Genomic DNA, 6,909 nt, shown 5'->3' with positions numbered 1-6,909 from the left:
GCTAGGCTGCACGTGTACACCGTAGTTGCGGGCAATTGATTTTTTAGGCCACTACAGAGCTAGGGAGAATGTAATGGGAATGGGACAAGATAAAATGTTACAAAGCAAACTGCCTCACCAACATTCAGCAATTTTTCTTGAATAAAAGTTCCCTAGATTGCTTCAAGGCTTTGGTTAATTTCCAGAGTTCTGAGAGGTTAAGATTTTGACAATATTTTTGCTAGTGTTTTAGTTGCTTTTATAAGAGACAAAAATTTTAGTGGTTTTTACTCCAACATTCTTACTGACATAATCCCTTAACTTGTTTTCTGATTACCAATAAGTTAAGTCCTACATGCAGGAACACAGGGGAAAAGAAATATAGAAGGAGATTAAGGAAGGAGAACAGGGAGAAGAAAAAGGGTTTATGGAGGAAATCTGGAAGCAGCAAAAATGTGTGCATATTTTGTTTACAGAAGAGACCAAGTACACACTCTTTAATGGATCTATGTCTGAAGAAATACTAACAAAACAAATGGCATATTTTATGAATCTTTGCAGATTCATACTCCTGGGCACATCTTTCTAAAACAGCATGTGCTGAATGTGTTAGAAGTAAGTGCAGCCAATACTTTCCTTTCTCTTTTTTCCCCACACTCTTCTTTTTAAGGCAGAATGAAGAATCCAAATAAAATTACTGACCAAGTTAACCTGTACTTTATATATCAAAATATAAGCAAATGAATCAAATTGAATTTAAGGCTATGATTTAAGGATGATTATTTTAGGAGAAGAAAACGCTTTTAAAGCTTGCACTTTACCAGAATTTGCAATTTCCACCTTCCTTCTATACTTGGACTCTGAAGGTCTAGGTCTCCCTAATTTACAACTTAAATTTCATCTTGGATCTCGGCTTACTGCCACCTTAGAAAGTAATCAACTAAACTAATTCCTACTGGGTTTTTAATTACCAATAATTGTCTGATGAAAAACCATTAAAGGCATAACCCTTATGTCAGTATATCCTTCTGTGAATCATACAGGAAATTAATTTCAAGGAATATTGCCTTTGATGACATACTTACCCTCTTCCCACCTTATCCTCCTGGGAGTACTTGAAATATGGGACAAGCACTGCTGATACTTGTTAGCATTTTTATCACAAGGTTAGCAGAGGAAAACAATTAACAGGACATAGAACAGCAAAAGTAGCATAGCTAATTGAAAAAGACGGCTTTGAATTCACGTAATTCAGATTTAGCCCTCACCAGGTGTGTGCTTTTAGGAAATTTCTTAACTTCTCTGGACCTGTTTCCCTGCCTCTGAATTGAAATAACATCTGTTGCATATGGTTCTGGGAGAAGACCAAGTGACATCTCTTGTATGAGATTACAAGAAACTAAAGAAAAGCATTTGTTATTGGTGCTGTTAGTGAATATGGTCAAAGCCATGGTCATGGTCACCATTCAGTGGCACACAAAGGCTGAAATTACACATGGCTCAGATGGTATTAGAACATCTTTCATTTCACTTGTGGAGTTAAAGAGGCCACTTTCGGGATTCCTTGTGTTGTGTGGATGTGTGCTTACCTGTGCACGGTGCTCTCTAGCACTCCCCTGAAATGCGAGTGGGGAAAACCCCCATCCTTCCAGGAGACTTCACTTAATCCAGTAACAGTGAGATATCTTCAGGTGAGGTCTTAGAAACCCGAATCACAGTAAAATCCACCATCGTGACTCATTTCAGTCTTAATTAAGAACAGATGGAAGAGACCATAATTGTGTGTATATATGTTTATTTATATGTAGGTATAATTATTTATAAAGTTTATATATACATATGCATGTGAATATATAATTGGTTATATATGTATAACTTTTATATATGTGTGTGTATGTATGTATGTGTACATGCACATTTCTTTTCTCTCTCTGCAAATCATTGTTTAGATACACTGGTGCGGGGAAGAAGCTGGCCTGAGTCAGTTCCAGCTGCCCTCAGTGTCCCCCTTCCACACCACCACTGAGGTGTTGGTGAGAACACATTGTGTCCTGATAATGGCAAGCTGAGGACACTCTGCCAGTGCTCTAATTCTGGCATGGTGCGATTTGAATGCTGGAATAAAAAGGAATTTACATTCTGGCAAATAAATTATGTAGATTAAAAGCCTTAAATTAAAGGTTTTCTTTTTTTAATAGGGACATTTCACACTCAATTATTTTTGGTTAGGGAATTTCTTTCATGTTTCTCAGTCATGTGTGTGATATTTGTCCTTTTCTTTGGTTGGGGAAAAGATAGGAATTTTCTCAGGATTTGGAGTCTGAACCAAAGATATAAGGATGGAGACATAGAGGATGGTAGAGACTGAAGAAATAATTTTTAGTAAAAGGACCAAAAGCAAACTGTTGGGGGGGGGTGGTGTGGCATTAGAGGTAGGGAAGCTTGGGAGTGAGACACTCAGGTATCTGGCTTGGGGTGCAAGGTGGATTTCTCTATCCCTCTATATGTAAAATAGATACTAAAGAAAGAAAAGTAGGTATAAAAACAGGAAAGACTATGAATTTTGGACACGCCAATGAAATGTTAGGTAGATCATCTCATTAGGTCATTGAAAATGGAGGTTTCCTGTTCTGAGGTGTACGTTTATGGGGCATCAGTGTATGGATGGTATTTTAAGTGAAGAGAGTGGATGAAGTATTAAGGAGGCTATGTGAGAAGCAGACGGCAGACAGAATCTGAAGAAGCATTAACAATGAAGCAGGTGCCAGAAAAACAAGATGAATGTGGAGTGTGAAATATTCAGAGGGGCACATGCAGATGTAACAGGTGAATCAACAGTCAGGACATGAAGCCAGGAAGGAGGGAGACTTCAGAAGACAGCGGCTGAGAGTGACGGCTGCAGCAACTTCCTGAAGGTCTCTCTGTCTCTAGTCTCTTCCCTGTGCTCTCTAGCCTGATTCTGCTGTCCAGACAATTCCTTCTATACATAGGCTGGCAGTTATTAGATACCTATAGCATGCAGAATTTCATGCAGAAAAAAATCACTTAAGCCTAACTCATCGCCTAAGCCTAAGCCGAGTTGGCTATTGAAAGACCAGCTTTGGGTCTCGTACTCAGAGGTGCTAATTTAAGGTGTCTTGACCTAAGAATATGCCTTTTACAAAAGGCCCCCAGAGGGTTCATGTACAGATTGGTCTATTGATACTTTATGAAACAGTGGCCTAGGGGATAAGTTTAAGTTCCCTTGGGTAAGATTCACGTTTTTGTTTTTTTTTGCCTTCTGGCTCCAATATCCATGTCTCTTCTTACCACTCCCTTCTCTGCTTCACCTCAGACCCATGATGAACTCTATATTCTAGCCTTGCCTACAATTGCAGAGATGGGTTGTGGGGGGGACAAAAGTCCTTCCTGGAAAAGAGAACAGCCTGTGCAAAGGGACTAAGGTGAGGTAACATAATAAGTGAGAAGATAGGGGAACAATCCCGGTGGCTTACTGTGAGAAAATAGGGAATACTCCAGTTTGAATGATCATAGTATACATATGGAAATAGGTCTGGAGAGACAAGTTGGGGCTAGACTGTTGAAAGCCTTGAACTTCAGACTGGAGAATTTATCATTGTTCCCCAGTAAGCTGGGGAGCCTGGCTCTTTCATACGTTGTCTTATTCATCTGTTTCCTTTTCCATCCTGTACATAGGTATCAGCCCCCTCTTCTTATTATTGAAACTGTGTCTTTACTGCTAATTTTTTGATTTTGTATTGTATTGAGCAAATTAAAAAATAAAGACCTGAGTTTTAGATAAAGAAATAAAAAAATCTGGAATGATAAGAAGATCTTGGATAATCTAAACAAATGTAGTCATAGTCACAAGGCAATTAATCAACTTCCAATTTTCTTAAGCCTGCTTAAAAGGCAGGTAAGCCATTGTAATTGTTCTCTTAATCTTTGCCAAAGGAAAAAAGCAAGACATAGCTCAAGTAGCTGGAGTTCAGGTTCATCACCATAAAACTGAACACTATGTATTTTTCTCCAATGGAAGATTTCAGCCAAGTCGGGTCCAAGAGAACATATGACCACCTTATGCTGAATGCACATTTAGAGACCTGGATAAGTTTTGCCATCTGCTGAGCCTCACATAGCCTCCAGTTTGAAGTCAAGGCGATGTCAGAAGCTGATTTAAGCAGCTTATATGTGTTGCACTGCAGGAAAAACATTGAACGTTGGGGATTTGGAAAAACAACACTGGGCATTTGGGGTCTGTAAATGCTTAGTGTTTGTGACAAGTACGCCCCATAGCCATAGGGTAACACATATTCCCCCTTAGATTTAAGTGTAGGTTTTCTCCTTAGCTTAGGAAAAGAATCCCCACATTATTTTGTGTTTTCGCTGGAACCGCAATCATCATTCATTACTGCAGGTAAGGCTATTTTAGTTAATCACAGCCTTCTTTTATTGCTTAAATTTTGATAGAAAATGCAAAGTACTGTGACATACTTTGGAGAATTAGTCTATGAATTTGCCATTATTGAAAATGTTTTTGAAAAATCTAGATGCATGAAAAATAGATAAATTTATAGTAACTGACCTTTACAATTCTTTTTTTTTTTTTGGTTGTACAATTTTTTATTTATTTTTGTTTATATTAATTGTTACTATTCATGTGACAGAATAGATTTCTTTTTTTTTTTTTATTTCAATCATTGTTCAAGTACAGTTTTCTCCCCCCTACTCCCGTTCCAGCCCCTCCACCCAACCCTCCCCCCTTCCCCCCATTACCCCCCACCCCTAGTTTTTGTCCATGTGTCCTCCAAATTTGTTCCTGTAATCCCTACCCATTCCCCCCTGAAATTCCCTCTTCTCTCCCCTCTGGCCACTGTCAGACTATCCCCTATTTCAGTGTCTTTGGTTATATTTTGCTAGTTTTTTGTTTTGTTTTGTTGTTTAGATTCCTGTTAAAGGTGATATCATGTGGTATTTGTCTTTCACTGCCTGGCTTGTTTCACTTAGCATAATGCTTTCCAGCTCCATCCATGCTGTTGCAAAGGGTAGGAGCTCCTTCTTTCTTTCTGCTGCATAGAATTCCATTGTGTAAATGTACCATAGTTTTTTGATCCATTCATTTACTGATGGGCATCTAGGTTGCTTCCAGCACCTAGCTATTGTAAATTGTGCTGCTATGAACATCGGGGTGCAAAGGTTCTTTTGTATTGGTGTTTTAGTGTTCTTAGGATAGAGTCCCAGCAATGGAATTGCTGGGTCAAAAGGCAGATCCATTTATAGTTTTCTGAGGAAGTTCCAAACTGCTTTCCATAATGGTTGTACCAGTCTGCAGTCCCACCAACAGTGCACTAGGGACCCCCTTTCTCCACATCCTCTCCAACACTTGTTGTTTGTTGCTTTGTTTATGATGGCCATTCTGACTGGTGTGAAGTGGTATCTCATTGTGGTTTTAATCTGCATCTCTCTGATGGCTAGCGATATTGAGCATCGCTTCATGTGTCTTTGGATTTTCTGTATGTCCTCCTTGGAGAAGTGTCTGTTCAAGTCCTTTGCCCATTTTTTAATTGGGTTACTTGTCTTCTTAGAGTGGAGTCATGTAAGTTCTTTATATATTTTGGAGATTAAACCCTTGTCTGAGGTATCATTAGCAAATATGTTTTCCCATACAGTTGGTTCTCTTTTTATTTTGATACTGTTTTCCTTAGCTGTGCAAAAGCTTTTAATTTTGATGAGGTCCCATTTGTTTATTCTTTCCTTTATGTCCCTTGCTCTAGGAGACAAGTCAGTAAAAAAGTTTCTGCGTGAAATATCTGAGATTTTCCTACCTATGTTCTCTTCTAGGACTTTAATGGTGTCATGCTTTATATTTAATTTATACAATTCTTAAGGGTTGTACATGCACACTGATCATTTTGCAAATCACTCAGCTTGTCCTCCAAGGCCTTCTATGGTGTGACTGTGCCAACCTTTCTAGCCTTGTTTGCCTCTCTTTTTGTACGATTACAATTATAATTCTTCAAAAACATTTGATTTTTTAAAAATCTCCTACTGTATCTACTAATACACTTTTCCTTATCTAGATTCTCCTTTTCTGCTCATCACCATCATCTCTCCCTGTTGATAACTTATCTGTTACTAAGGACCAGCTCCAGTCTCCTTCTGCCATGGAATCCTTTGTGATCACTTACAATTTCTCATAGCACTTACCATGGTCTGCCTCGTTTCATAGTTATAATATGAATGCATTCAAGATCTGCTTTTAATGGGTCATCCTTTCCTTTATTATACAAGTAGCAATTCATGTCCTCATCGTGTGAATTTAAGATCCCCTTCCTGTGTGTCTTAGGAAATTGTGAAAAATTTCAAGGCACGAGTATCTGCTGTTAAACTCAAATTTTGGAATTCCCTTAGAAGATTTTTAGATCTAGACAAATTTTTACAAAGAAAGCAAGTGGCTAGTGATGAATATTGGTTAAATTTTGAAAAGAAATGAACATTGCAAGTTTAACTCATTCACTTATTCTTTATATTTTGTGCCACTGCCCCTATAGGTGTATAGCTGTATAGTGGGATTCCCAGGCTTACATATGTTCCACATCCATCCTTCTTCTTCCTGGACACTTTTCATTCCAAATTTTTCTACTGGTGACCTTTTGCTGCCTGATAATTACTGCTCCATGTTTCTGAAGGAAGTCATTCAACTCTCTCATCCTCTGTGTGGACATGGACCCCTCTGTATTTGCTCAAGGTGCTGCTAGCATCAGGTTACAGTGTTTTGAAAATATTTTCCCTAAGTATGGAGTAGGCAACTTTAAAACTAGATAGCTGATATTACAGTTCTTGAAGTCTATTATCTACGCCCTTTCCCAGCTATCTACCTAAGCCTACCCACAATTTATCTTTCCTCTACTGGGAAAACTTCGTATCTAT

This window comes from Phyllostomus discolor, chromosome 2, assembly GCF_004126475.2.
Source record: "Phyllostomus discolor isolate MPI-MPIP mPhyDis1 chromosome 2, mPhyDis1.pri.v3, whole genome shotgun sequence".
Taxonomy (NCBI): Eukaryota; Metazoa; Chordata; class Mammalia; order Chiroptera; family Phyllostomidae; genus Phyllostomus; species Phyllostomus discolor.
This window is presented reverse-complemented; position numbering follows the sequence as displayed.